This window comes from Sus scrofa, chromosome 6 (genome assembly GCF_000003025.6).
Source record: "Sus scrofa isolate TJ Tabasco breed Duroc chromosome 6, Sscrofa11.1, whole genome shotgun sequence".
NCBI lineage: Eukaryota > Metazoa > Chordata > Mammalia > Artiodactyla > Suidae > Sus > Sus scrofa.
The window spans coordinates 73236630-73251698 of record NC_010448.4 but is presented as its reverse complement, the minus strand read 5'-3'; the positions used below and the strand labels follow the sequence as shown (position 1 = coordinate 73251698).

Below are 15069 nucleotides of genomic sequence, written 5' to 3'. Positions count from 1 at the left end.
CCTGGGAACTTACTATGCTGCGAGTGTGGCCCTAAAAAAGCAACAAAAAAAAAAAAATTGAAATCATACAGAAGATATTCTCCAACCAAATGGAATCAGGACTTGTAAACTAAGCAATGTATCTGTAAATATCTCATGGGTCAAGGAGGAAGTCACAAGAGAAATCAAAGTTACACAGAACCGAAGGAAAATGAAAGCACAACATATCAACATGTCAGGGGCACAGCTCTCACTGAGAGGGAAATGTATGCGCCAAGTGCATATATTAGAGAGGAGGAAAAGTCTCACATCAATAATCTAAGATCCCAACTCAAGAACCTAAAAAAAGAAGAGCAAAATAAACCCAGAGCCAAAGCAGAGGGAAGGAGATGCCACAGACCAGAAAATCAATGGAAATTGAAAAGAAAAATCATATGGAGAGCCAATGCCACCAAGAGTTGGTTCTTTGAAAAAACTGATAAAACTGATAAAATTCCAGGAGACAAACAAAGAAAAAACAAACTGTGTCCGGAATGAAACAGAGGAATCAAAAGGATAATAAGGGACTATGAGGAATGACTATACACCCATGAACTGGATAACTAAGAAGCTGGTTCCTGGAGTTTCCCTCCTGGCTCAGTGGAAACAAATCTGACTAGTAGCCATGAGGATGCAGGTCTGATCCCTGGCCTCATTCTGTGGGTTAAGAATCTGGCATTGCCGTGAGCTACAGTGCAGGTCGCAGACACAGCTCGGATCTGGCATTGCTGTGACTGTGGCATAGGCCTGCGGCTGCAGCTCTAATTTTGACCCCTAGCCTGGGAATTTCCATGTGCCCTGAGTGCAGCCCTAAAAAGCCAAAACAAACAAACAAGCAAACAAAAACAAAAAAAAAGAAGTTGGTTCCTTTCATCTAAAAACACAAACTGCCACAACTCATGCACTATCAAATAGATAATTTGCATAACTCTGCAGCTATTAAGAAAATTGAATTCATAATGCAAAAACTCCTAAAAAAAAAAAAAAATCTCCAGGCCCAGATGGTTTCACTTGAGAATTACACCAACTATTTAAAGAAGAATGAATACCAACTTAGAGCAAGGAATAAAAAAGCATTCAGATAAGAAAAGAAAAAAATGATATGGTCTCTCTTTGTCGATGGCATGAGGTCTCCATGGAAAATCCCAAGCAATCTGCCAAAAACTCTTAGAACTAACAGTGACTTTATCAATCACAAGATACGAGATCTACACACACATCAACTCTATTTCTTATACTTGCAAAGAACACGTGAATATAACACCATTTACCATCGCTCGAAACAAAATATTGAGGTAAAAATCTAACAGTGCATGTTCAGGGCTTTTAGGCTGAAACCCATACGACATGGATAAAAGAAATCAGAGAACATCTGAACAAATGGAGACACATGTTCATGATCGGAAGAGACAATGTAGTAAAAACGTCAGTTCTTCCCAGATGGATCTGTAGGTTTGACACAACTCCTATGAAAGCACCAGCAAGATTATTTTCGTAGATAAAGATTAAAATTCTGAAATTATCTGGGGAGTTCCTGTCGTGGCGCAGTGGTTAACGAATCCGACTAGGAACCATGAGGTTGTGGGTTTGATCCCTGGCCTTGTTCAGTGGGTTAAGGATCCTAGAAAATGCAAAAAGGCAAAAAAATAAAAATAAAAAAATAAATTAATTCAAAATGGATCACTAGAGAAGTGGATCAAGACGATGTGGTACATCTACACAATGGAATATGACTCAGCCATTAAAAGGAAAGAAATAACGACATTTGCAGCAACATGAATGGACCTAGAAATTATCATGCTAAGTGGAGTCAGTCCGACAGCGAGATACCAACATCAAACATTATCACTTAGGTGTGGAATCTAAAAAAAAGGGACACAATGAACTTCTTTGCAGAACAGATAAGGACTCACAGACATTGAAAAACTTATGTTTCCAAATGAGACAGTTTGGGGGATGGGGGGATGTGCCAGGGATTTGGGATGGAAATGCTATAAAATTGGGTTGTGATGATCAATATAGAACTATAAATGTAATAAAATTCATCAAGTAATTTTAAAAAATGGACCACCAACTTAAATGTAAAACACAAGACTATGAAACGTTTAAAGAAGATATAATGTTTTAATATAGTCGATAATAATATAATATCTTTGTATGATGACAGATGGTAGCTAGACTTCCTGTGGTGATCGTTTTGTAATGTACACACGCTCTGAATCACTATGTTGTGTACCAGAAACTAATACAGTGCTGTAGGTCAATTACGCTTAAAACAAAACAAAACAAACAAACAAACAAAAACTCTAGAAAAAGAGATCAGCCTTGCAGTTACCAGAGGAGGAGATGGGGAGACGGAGAATTGGGGGCAGGTGGTTAGAAGGTACAGACTGTCAGTTATAAGCTAAAGAGGTGCTAGTGGTGTAATGTTCAACACGATTCATGAAACGAACACAGCTCTATGTTGCATGTGACAGTTAGGAAAGTCTTAAGAGTTCTCATTACACACACCCCCAAAAAATATTTTTTTACATTTTGTATCTGTGAGATCATGTTCACTAGACCTACTATGGTAGTCATTTCATGACGCGAAAGTCAAATCATTACGCTGTACACCTTGAACTTAAACAGTGCTGGATGTCGCTTTATCTCAATAAAACTGGGAGAAAAACAGAAATCCAAACAAGAAAACCAAGGAGAAATTGGGGATCTAGGGCAAAGAGTTGTTAGATTGGACACCAAAAGCATGATCCATAAAAGGATAGTTGGGGAAATTGGACTTCATCGAAATGAAAAACTTTTGCTTTGGACAAATCCCTGTTAAAAGGACAAAACGTCAAGGGACCAACTAGAAGAAACAATACAAGTACAAATTCAGTGAAGGAATACAGGCTTGAGTATACAAAGAACTCTCAAAACACAACAGCAAAAAATAAACAATCCAATTAGAACCTGGGCAAAAGATGTGAGCAGACATTTCACCAAAGAAGATATACAGATGCAAATAAGCACATGTAAACATCTGTATCAACAGCCATCAGGGAAAGGCAAATTAAAACTACAACAGCTAAAATCAATGCAGACCCTGCCAAATACTGTCAAGTATGCAAAAAGTGGATCACTCATCCACTGGAAAATATAAAACAGTCCAGCCACTTTTTTTTTCTTTTTAGGGCCACACCTGCAGCATATGGAAGTACCCAGGCTAAGGGTCAAATTGAGCTGCAGATGCCAGCCACAGCTAGATCCAATCCAAATCTGTGACCTATGCTGCAACTTGCAGCAATGCAGAGCCTTAACCCAATGGGTGGGGCCAGGGATCGAACCCACATCCTCACTGATACTAGCCAGAGTCTTAACCCACTAAGCCACAATAGGAATTCCTAGTTCAGCCATGTTGGAAAACACTTCGGTGATTTCTTAAAAACAAAAGTAGACCTATAGCTACTGGCAAGACTTCATCCCAGAAAAAGGAAAAGCGCATTCACATAAAGACCCATACATATGAGTTTCTAGCAGTGTTATTCATCAGAGTGCAAAAGTGGAAACGACCCAGCTACCTTCCAGTGTTTGACTGGTTCAACAATAGTGATATATTCATACATGAAACCCGACTCAGCAATACAAAGAAGCAAACCATTGATAGTCCCAATGACCTCGATGAATCGCCAGAGAATTCAGCTGAGTAAAAAAAGCCAATCCCAAAAGGTGACAGGCTATAGGAGCTTGTCTATAGAATATTCTTGACATGACAAATTAGAGATGGAAACAGATTCGTGGTTGTCAGGACTTAAAGGGAGGCATGGGGGAGGAGGGGAGTTGGAGTGGCTATAAAAGGGTGATGTGGGGGCTCTCTAGTGATGGATGCTCTGCAGATTGACCATATCAGTGCCAATGTCCAGGCAGTGTAACAATGGTGCCATTACCAATAACAATTGCTACTCCGGGGAAGCTAGGCAAGGGATAGATACACAGGATCTCTGCATTGTTTTCTTTTTTTTTTTTTTTTTTTGTCTTTTTGCCATTTCTTGGGCCGCTCCCGTGGCATATGGAGGTTCCCGGGCTAGGGGTCGAATCGGAGCTGCAGCTGCCAGCCTACACCAGAGCCACAGCAACGCAGGATCCGAGCCGCGTCTGCGACCTACACCACAGCTCACAGCAACGCTGGAACCCTGACCCACTGAGCAAGGGCAGGGATCAAACCCTCAACCTCATGGTTCCTAGTTGGATTCGTTAACCACTGTGCCACGACGGGAACTCCTGCATTGTTTTCTTACAATGATATAGGAATCAACCATTAATCTCAAGATAAAAAGTTGAACTAAAAGCAAACTAAAAAAATGCAAGGAAGTGATCCCTATGAAAGTCACAACAGGGGTCACTTTTGGAGGCAAAGAGGGCAGGCTAGGAGTGGAATGGAGTGACCAGCAAAGTTCCATGCCTGTCCTGGGTGGCAGTCAGGCAAGAGTTTATCTAATTCACCAAGCTGTACAGTTGTTTTGCATGAATTTTTGCAGCTGTGTTTTTGCCGTAAGTTAAAATAATAATAATACAATCCAAGAGTTAGCAAGTGTGGGAGAAGTGGCCTAGCCAATCCACTATGAACACGCAGTGGGAACAAGAAATAAACGTTTGTCATCAGTCACCAAGGGTTTGTTTGTTACTGCAGCATAAATAGCTCATCCTGACTAATGCAACCATGCTGAGTGCACAGGTAAAAGCCCTCTGGACTCCGGGACTTAGAAATGGGTTACCAACAGTGAACCCAGCCAGAATAAGCAATGTGCCCTTGGGGAGGACCTGGAGGGCTATTTGATGAGGTTAAGAAAGCAAAGCCTCACTCCTGCATATTCCCCGAGGCCCACACCTACTCTAGAGAGAGACTCAGCTCTCTCCTCCATGGATTGTGATCATTTCTATTGTACAGATGAGACGATGGAGGCACAGAGAGGTTTAACAACTTCTCAAGGTCACACAGCAGGCTAGTGGCACAGCTGGTCAGCTAATATTTGTTTACATAAAAACCCGAGGGATCATGCACTAAAGAGTCCATTGATGACTGGGGATTTCTTGGGATTGTCCTTATTTTTCTCAAATTACCATAATGTACATTTTTTAATTGAAAAATCAGAAATTCTGTCTTTCAAGAACCACTTAAGTACCAACTCTATGCTTGGTGCTGAGGTTAAGCAGTCACTCGGAGCTGGGCACAGCCCAGGCCTAAGAAGTCCCAGAAGGGATGGGTGGCTCACAGTTCAGGCTGCCCTTTCCTGGGCCCCAGAAGGAGCATTTGTGAGCTCCATGCCCCTGCCTGCCCTCTCTCTGCACCTTAACCCTGCCAGCAGCACCTAAAAGCACAGGTCAGATGGAACATCTGGTTTGCAAGGGTTCACCTGGCCTTGCCCAGGGAGGGACAGGGGTCTGCAGCAGTAGGAGCCCTTCCTTGCCCAAGAATGACAGCATCTGGCAACATCCTGCCAGTGGATGCCCACACTGCTGCCCTAGCTTGCCCCTCCGTCAAGCAATCTTTCACATCAGATGGTTAAGAAAGGCAAGGTGGCTTAAAACAAAACAAAAAAAACCAAAACTTAAGCATCCAGCAAAGGTCAGAATCACAACCCCAAGACATAGGCATGTGTTAAGAGCCACTTAAACACTCTCTAGAGTCCTCAGGGCCCCACTTGACATTTAGTGACCTTCCCATCCAAGGCAGGAGCTGTCATTAAGAGCCGGGGGAGCCGCTGCCCCGGCAGCTGGGCTGAGGGCCAGGGCTGGCACACCAGCCTGCAGGGACCAGCTGGAACCCCAGGCAGGATGTCCCAGGAGAGAAGGACACAGCAGAGGAACTTAGCCCGATGAAGAGGCCTGCCAGATTCGGTAGGTGAAGACAGAGGACAATTTATGTTCTCATTTCAGATCAACGACAATCGTTTAGTATAAGTTCGACCCCTGCAATACTTGGAACATAGGTTATACTTTTTAAAAAAAAAATCGCTCCTTGGGAGTTCCCACTGTGGCTCAGCAGTGACAAACCCATCTGGTATCCATGAGGATGCGGGTTTGATCCCTGGCCTTGCTTAGTGGGTCAAGGATCCGGCGTTGCCATGAGCTGTGGTGTAGGCCAGCAGCTGTAGCTCTGACTGGACTTCCATATGCCATGGATGAGGCCCTAAAAAAGCAAATACATAAATAATCGATCCTTCTTTATCTGAAACGCTATCATAACTGGGCATGCTGGATCTTCTCTGGAAATCCTACCTCTAAAGCAGAACATTTAAAAGAAAAGTCCCCACATCCCCCCACCTTGGGCCACAGAGAGACCCCTGGTCAGAAGCAGGCCATGGTTGAAAATCGGGCAGCATATTCCACCCAGCTTGGAGGCTGCAAACCAGCCATTTTCACCCAGCTGCATCCGATTCCCAACTCATCAAGGGCTCCTCTGAGAATGAGTTTCACCCCTCAACAGATCCCCACAGTGAAGCCTGAGGGCCTCCTGGGTGTTGGACATCAGAGCTGAAAGGGAGAGAGACAGGCAAGGTCCCCCTGCCCCTGTGGGGCTGACATGCTAGAGAAGCTGAAAAACTAGAGCATCTCAGGCAGTGAAAAAAAAGTCAACAAGACCAGGAGAGGGAACGTTGGGAAAGGAAGCTGAGGAGACAACATTCAGGGAGAGCCATGTGGCTATTGGAAGGTGAATCACTGCAGGCACAAGATTTTGTACATGCAAAGGCCCTGTGGCAGAGGAGAGCTTACATAGCCCAGGAGCAGGGAGACACTTGCTATGGTGGGAACAGAGAGGGAAGGGAGGAGGAGGTGGTGTGCAGGGTGAGGCTGGGGCCAGAGGGCCTTCTAATCCAGAAAAGGAAATTTTTTATTCTAGGAGCACCAAAAATTCTTGGAGCGTTCTTAGAGTGACATAATAGGATTCAGGGGTGTGCATGCAACCTAGAGAAACGCAAGCATCACAGGCTGCCTGAACGGAGCTAGAGGGAGACAAGAAAGGCATTTTGGGTGCAAGATTTAAGGAGACCCTCATTCTTGGCTTTGTGCAAGTGCTAACTCTCAGTGCCCACCAGACCCTCTTCCCTAGGCCCTGCTTGGACGTCAGTGACCAGGAGTCACATCCCTGGGAGTGACCGTCCCCTGCCTCACCCTACTGCAAACCTGCCTGTTATCTGGCCAGCAGCTGGAGTAGGAGGCCAGATCAGAAGGAGAAGGGACACACTTACTTTGTGTTCCATCCACCGGGGACAGGCTGCAGGGTCTGTTTCCCACCAGGCTGGGTGCCTCCTGCCCCAACCCTACCAGCCTGGCGGCAGGAGGGGGCCAGGGCTCCTTCTAGGGCACGGGTCTCCTGCAGCGGGGGTGAGCGTCTCCGCGGAGCGGTGGGGAGGCAAAGCTGCTGGGGCATTCTGAAGCTTCTAGAGCCCTGACCTAGAGGACTTTCACCCCCAGGACCCACAGGTCAGAGGGAGCAGCACATCCCACCCAGACCACTGCTTCTCTGCCTTCACCTCACACAGAGGAGGTTGCACAGCCTCCGTCTTCCGCGCAGGGAGCTCAGGGACCTGCCATCCACCCCTCAGCCGAGCAAGTCTGAGGCCTCGGGCTCCTTTTGACCTTAATCAGCGATAACACGCAGCACTTGGCTCATCCCAGCCCGAAGCCGCGGCGCGAGGAGGACGCCCTCTGCTGGCGGCCATCAGCATCGCAGCCGCGGGGGAGCTCCGGTACCGCTCGCGGCTCCCAGCTCCCCGCAGCCTGGTTCTAGGACAGACCGACTTCCAGGGCTGCTCACTCAGCGGCGTGCGGACTCCAGCCCTCGCCAGAGTCCTCGAGTCTGCACCGCCATCCCCTCTGGGCTCGGTCTTACCTGTCCTGGGAATTCGAGATGGTTCTCATCCTTTATGCGGCTGCCACAGGCGGTTGTGGGACCCCGTTTCCGGATCCCTGTCCGCAGCTTAGCTCTGCTCTGGTTTCTTACCAGACACGGGGCGGGAGGGGGCGGGGGGCGGGAGGGGCAGTTCCTATAGGATCTCCAAAGCTCCTGGAAGGAGTCCACTTCCGGAGCGGATCTCCCCTCTCCCAGCAGTGACCGCCTCAAAACAATCACCAGAGCTGGTTAATCACCATTAATCACCCATAGCTGGTTCGTGCGAACTCGAAGAACCACTGTGGCGCCCCTGACTCGGTGGTCTGGCTGAGGCTGGGGATGTTTATTTCCAGTCTCTGCTATGACCCACCCTGCTCCTCAGCTTCGGTGGCATTAAACTTGATGGGACATGCAGAACTTGTTGCCAAAGCAGGAAGCCCAGACTCCCCCCCACCCCCACCCCCACCCCTGGGTTTCGGACTCAGTGGATGTAGGGGTGTAGGCCTGAGTCTCTAGTTTAACAATCAGCCAGGTGATCCCAGAGGTAAGCTAATGTCCCTTAAGGAGACACAGTGGTAGCTGATTTTCACTCCCTAAAACAAAGGATGGTAGGTACAGTGATCATCTTGTCAAAGCACCAGGCTGAGGGCAGTGACCAGCCCAAGGCCACACGGTCAGTAAAGACCAGAGCTGGGATTTACCCCAGACCTGGTGACCTCTGAGCCTGTGCTTCTGAACCCGTCCTTCCAATGATAGCAATCTGAGGCAGAGCAAAAGTCCAGCAGCTGACTGCTGTGTCCTGGGGACTGACCTCAGCAGTGACAGTGCCATCTGAGGGTGTCTTGAGAGAGCAACCAATAGCGGGAAGAAGGAGTGAGGGGGCAGAGTGGGAAACAGTGATGTTAGGCTGGAAAGGTCTGCATCCAGTCCCTGACCTACATCTGCCAGCTGTGTGACCCTGGACGAATTGCTTAGCATGTCTGGGCCTCGGTTTCTTCATCTGCGAACTAGCCATCGCGGTCTCACGTGGGCTGTCGTGATGTCGCGGTGCTCAGTCAGTGGTGCCTGTGAGTGTCAGCCCTGTGCCGGGAGTCGGAGGCTGGCTCAGGTCCTGGCTGACACTGAAGCACTGTGGCCTGGATGAGTCACCTACTCTCAGAGCTCCATCTGCCAGAAGAGACACCAGACCCGCCCTGTCCACCTCAAGGCTCATTAGAAGAATGAGCTGGAATTATGTGCGTGCGGGTATCTGACGGAACTCAAAAGGAGTGCGTTATTTATTACAATTCCAGGCTACTTGCAATAAATAAGAAAGCTTCATAAAACTTTCTTATGCCTAACATGGAGATCAGGTGAGGAGAACTGTCAGGTCTGCAAACGTCCTCCTCCTCCAGGAAGCCCTCCCTTATGTCCTGCTTTGGGTGACAGGTCCCACCTCTATGCCCTCAAAGGACTTCTGCATCAGCCCTTCATTTCCCTAAACCGCTTCCTTTTTCTCTGCCTCCGTTCCTGCTGTCCCCTCCACCACCGAAAGCCAGGCCTGTGGGAAATTGATCTTGCAGGCTAGACCAGGGGGTCTGCCAAGGGGGTGAGCCTGATGCATGAAATTCACCTCCCTGGGAGATTCCTGCTGTGTGCTTTCTAGATAGGTTTCCTCTAGAGATGGAAAGTCACCAGTGAGGGCTACTTTGTGTCAACTTGAGCAGGCCATGGGGTACCCACCCCGGTTAAACACGGTTTTCTGTGGTGATGTGAGGGTGTTTCCCAGTAATATTAGCATTTGAATCAGAGGACTCAGTCAAGGAGGTCTCCCTCCCTCCAGGAGTCAGGGATCTCTTGATGCTTTCAAAAGAACAAAAAGCAGAGGAAGGAGGAGTTGGCCCTTTTGCCCACAGGCTCCCTGCTCCAACTGGAATGTGTCGTCTTCTCCTGCCCTGAGCTGGGATCCATCCCATCAGCTACGCTGATCCTCAGGCTTCTGGACTCAGCATAAATTACACCAACCAGGCTTCCTGGGTCTCCTTTGTCTTACAGATGGCAGATCATGGGACTTCTTAGCCTCCCTAACCTCATGAGCCAAGTCTCCTTTTATATGTATTACATATTATATTTATATAAATATATACCTCCTATTGGTTGTTTCTCTAGAGAATTCTAATATCTTTTCAGAGAAAGTTTTTAAGTGAAAAGGCTTTAAGTTTCTAGGTGAGCTTTGGGCTCTTCTTCCCACCCCTCTGCAATATTTGGATGTGGGCAAAGACCATCTACCCACCCCTAAACCCACGAAGATGCTTCTCTCTCACCTTCCCTCAGAATTCACCTGTCTTGGAGTTCTCGCTGTGGTGCAGTGGGTTAAGGATCCAACTGCAGTGGCTCGGATCGCCGTGGAGGCCCAGGTTCCATCCCTAGCCTGGGAACTTCCATAAGTCTTGGGTGGAGCCATTTAAAAAAAAAAAAAAAAATCCACCTGTCCTTATCCCCATCCTCCCAAGGCCCTAGTATCTCATGTTCCTAGGATGTGTGATCAGGTGGATGGGTAGCTCGTCAAAAAAAATGTATGGGGATTCTCACCCACTAGGCTGGCAAAAATTACAAAGACAATGAAAAGTGCTGGGGACAATGTGGAGAAACTAGAATCCTCAGATACTGTTGGTTGGAATGTAAAATAGTGCGGCCACTTTGGAAAATAGTTTGGCAGTTGCTCAAAATGTTACATATAGGCTTGCCATAGGACATGCCAATTCCCTCCCAGGAATATCCTAAAAAAAAAAAAAAAAAAAAAAAAAAAAAAAAAATTTATATCCACACAAAAACTTCTATAGAAATGTTCACAGCAGCCGCCTTCTTCATATCCCCAAAGTGGAAACAACCCCGAAGTCTATCAGCTGGAGAATGGATACATGAAATGCAATATATACATACAATGGGATATTTGGCCATAAAAAGGACTGGAGTCCCCCCAACACAGGCTGCAACCTGGATGAACCTTGAAAACAGTACGCCAAGTGAAAGAAGCATGTCCCCAAAGCCTGCCTTTTGTATGCTTCCATTTATGAAAGAGGTAAAATCTACAGGAAAAGCAGATTTGTGGTTGCCTAGGGTTGAGGAGAAATAAGAACTGACTGCTAAATGGGTTGGGGGCTTCTTTTGGGGCGACTGGAAAAGTTGTAAAATTGAGTGCAGTGATGGTTGCATAACTCTTTGAATATACTAAAACCCAGTGCTTTGGAAACTTAAAAGGGTACATTGTATAGCATGTGAATTTGCTCCCAGTGAAGCTGTTTAAAGGATCACAGGCCGCCTTCCTCATCTCAGCAAAATGGTTTTTTAACTCCCTGGCTGGCAGGTGGGAGAGTGAGTCGGCTTGCTCCCCAGAGGGGGCTGTTCCCACCCGGAGCTTCCCAGAAACCTGAGGTTTCTCTCTCATCACTGGAGGGGAGCCTCTGGGGATCCCCCAGCCCACTCTCACCCTGAAGGCACAGAAGTCACCAAAACAGAAGAGGCCAAACACGGGGACCAAAAGGTTCACTCCCACGCCTCTTCCTCACAATCGTGCGTCACACTTTTATTGTTAATATTCTTCACGTGGCAGAGAAATTAACGTTCATGGTTAATTATCTTCACATGCCCTCTTCGGCCATCCAAAGCCACGCTCGAAGACCATCACTGACCAGGAAACACCGCTCTTGGCAGAAACCACCCCCCCCTTCATGGTTGGAACATTTGTGACCGTTTTGCCAACAGTCTGAGAGTTAGAGGCTGACCAGCACGTTTGCACATGCAAAAGAAAAAAGAAAAAAAAAGCCCCGCCCCAGGCCCCCACAACACTTTCCAGAACTTGCCACTGGCTGAAGGTGACTTTCCAAGCTTTGGGTTTGTGGGCCTTCCTCCCTGCTGAAAGAAAAACCCCTCAAGAACTGAGAGGCTGGGATACAGAGCACGAAGAGGGGACCAAGGGGACAAAATTGTATCGTTAGGGGAAGGAACAGCCACGGATTTTCATGCTTGTGAGGGTTGGTTTTAGCAGCGGGCCAAAGGATTCCAGTTTGTGAGAATTGAAAACAAACAACGCTTCTCCGCTGGGTGGGACGCAGGCAAAGTGTGACTTGGGCACTTTTCCTGCCCGTGTGAGGACATCGTGAGACCTTCCTCCTGGACGCTTCTCAGACCCCACGCTGCAGCCAGTCGACTGACTCATTAAATAACACAAGTTATAAAACTTTAAAAATGGGGCATGTACAGTCAGGGACATAAATACGTGCTTTGAAAAGTGTCTACGTACATATTTACAGAGTTGCAAGATCAACCGTAGTAGCCCTGAAGAAAAGTCCCTTTTTTTTTGTTTTGTTTTTCTGTTTTTTTTTTTTTTTTTTTTTTTTTTTTGCACGACCTCTGGTACCACTTCCCTCCCTCCACTTTGGGTGTGACGTCTCCCCACTGCAAAGGGGGCTGAGAAAACAGCGCCAAAGTGGACTCAGACATCCCTGTCTGGGGTCTGCCCCAAAGGCACAAAACCCAAGACCCTCACTGAACTGGGTCCCAACTCCTAGCTTAGCTCACCCGTTTCTCCGAAACATGGACTGTTCCGCCAGAGTCGCGGCCAACTCCGCTGCTCCCTGGCAGGCGATGGACGGCTTCCGGAAATCTTTTATTCCCCCCCCCCCCAGGCTTTTGCATCCTCCAACTTAGTTTTCTTTTCCCAATTTCTGTCTGGTTGGTTGGCTTCCCTTTTCAGCCAGTTTGAGAAGCTCAGACACGAAAGGTGCGGATGGTCCCACCAAGTGAGGCAAGGAAGCCCACCCCCGCAACCTGCCCCGCAGGGGAGGTCTCCCCGGGGGCCCCCAGCCGGGCATCCCGACCCCGCCTCTCCCGAGGGAGGGGCCCCATCTAAGAAACGAGGCGAGGACACCTTCGCCCGGGGCTCAGGCGGACGGACTGAAGGGCAAATCTGGACACGACTCAAGAGCCAGCGGCTCAGATGGCTCAGGCAAAGGAGGAAGGCTTCCAAGCACCGGCCGCGGGGGCCGATCAGCGAGGCTCCGACGTGTCTGCAGGCAGTGGATTCCCAGAGACGTCGGGGGGGCGAGGGAGGGCGGGGCCGGGCCGGCTGGAAGGGGACCTGGGCCTCCCCCCGCCCCGCCCCCCTAGCCCTTCCTTCCTCCGACCGGGCTGGAGCTGACCCCTGGGCCAGACCCAGGTCCCTGACGTGGCAAGAGACAACGGGAGAAGCGAAAAGCAGGATCAAGGAGCTCTTGAAAAATTGCATAGTAGGAGGGGCCCCATCCTGGCAGGAAGGCTGAGAGGCAGATCGCGGTCCCAGGGGGCTGCACCCAGTGTCACCCGCCGCCGCCGTGTGGAGTCAGCTGCCTTCCTGCCTCCCTGGGGTTTGGGACCCTCGTCTGAAGACCACACACGCACGCGCACACGCGCACACACACTCCCTCCCTCTCTCGCAGGCTCATGGATCCGGATAGGTCGGTCGGTACTCCCTGCAGGGCAGAAGGCCAGTCCCTTTGGCTTCACTGATTCCAGGTCACTTCAGGTGCTGAGGAGAAAAAGGAAAAGAAAAATAACAACCACCACGGCTACATACCCAGTGCCCACCGCGGGCTCTTCAAGCACCATCCCTCCACTTCATCTTTCTAATTAGGAGGTCCCTGTGGCTCAGGGGGTTACAGATCTGACTAGTATCCATGAGGATATGGGTTCGGTCCCTGGCCTCGCTCAGTGGGTTAAGGATCCGGCCTTGTCGTGAGCTGTGGTGGGGGTCACCATTGCTGCTCCATCCAGCGCTGCTGTGGCTGCGGTGCAGGCCGGCAGCTGCAGCTCCGATTAGACCCCTAGCCTGGGAACTTCCACATGCTGAGGGTGCGGCCCTAAAAAAACCAACCAAACAACAAACCCTAAAACATTCTCATTAAACTCCTTCTGGAACTACACCACGCAGACAGAAAAAGCATAGCCTGATGAACTGCTAGTGAACACACCTGTGTACCAGCACCGTCGGGGGAAAGAGATTGTGCCCCAGCCCCCCAGCCCCCGCCCAGGCCCCCTTCTAGGATAACTGGACCTTTATCACCACAGATTGACGTTCCCTGTTTTTTAACCTAAGTAAATGCCATCAGTCAGTACATATCCTTTTGTGTCTGCCTTCTCCTGCCTGCTATGTCTGTGAGTCTCCTTGCCATAGGATCCTAGTGCAGGGTGAGGCCTCCTTCATCTGCCCAGCCCACTGCCAATGCACAATTGGGTAGTTTCTAGTTTGGGGCCTTCGTGAAACATGCTGCCGGAATGTTCTTATGTATGTCTAGAAGACACATATGATGCCAAGTGCAAATGCTGGGCAGTAGGATGTGCATACATAACATACGAACGTTCTTGTGCGTGTTTCCTGGTGTACGTTTCTGCGGAGTTTATTCCTAGCGATGTAATCCCCCAGGGGAATGCAGAGGTGCAGCTGCTGTAGCAATGGCCACACAGCCTCTCAGACTAGTTACACCATCACTTCATGTCATGTTAACACTCAAAACGACCCTGGTGGCTAATGACACGGATCCTCGAATGCAAGAAACAGAGGCTCAGAGAGAAGGAATTTTTACAAGGTCAGGTGATGACCTGTGGTAGAGGTGGGACGTGACCCCAGGTCAAGCCCCGCCCAGAGCCTGTGTGTGCTTTCTGCTCGAGGGAGTGGCTCAGCCCGCATGCTTCCTCTGTGGACATCTCGGCTCAGGGCCAGGCACAAGACTGACTGTTGAAGAACATCTGCTGCTGGAGTTCCCCTTGTGGCGCAGTGGTTAACAAATCCGACTAGGAATCATGGGGTTGTGGGTTCGATCTCTGGCCTTGCTCAGTGGGTTAAGGATCCGGCGTTGCCGTGAGCTGTGGTGTAGGTTGCAGACGTGGCTTGGATTCCGCATTGCTGTGGCTCTGGCGTAGGCTGGTGGCTATGGCTCCGATTCAACCCCTAGCCTGGGAAACGCCATATGCCGCGGGGGCGGCCCTAGAAAAGGCAAAAAGACAGAAAGACAAAAAAAAAAAAAAAAAAAAAAAAAGAACATCTGCTGCACTGGGGTGAGTGTGAGCCTGGAATTGGGCTGGGCCAAGTTCAGGGACTCAGTTCTCTTACCCGGTGGACCAGGTCGTCATTACTCTTACTACTAATAATAACTTACTACTAC

At 48.9% G+C, this 15069-nt stretch overlaps 1 protein-coding gene across 1 annotated transcript in view; it reads right to left on the bottom strand.

The window, feature by feature from the left end:
• Positions 11428-15069, bottom strand: part of PRDM2 (PR/SET domain 2) — a 104400-nt gene continuing 100758 nt past the window's right edge. Inside the window, 1 exon segment of the mRNA XM_021097561.1 lies at positions 11428-13436. The gene's annotated coding sequence lies outside the window, so the exon portion shown is untranslated.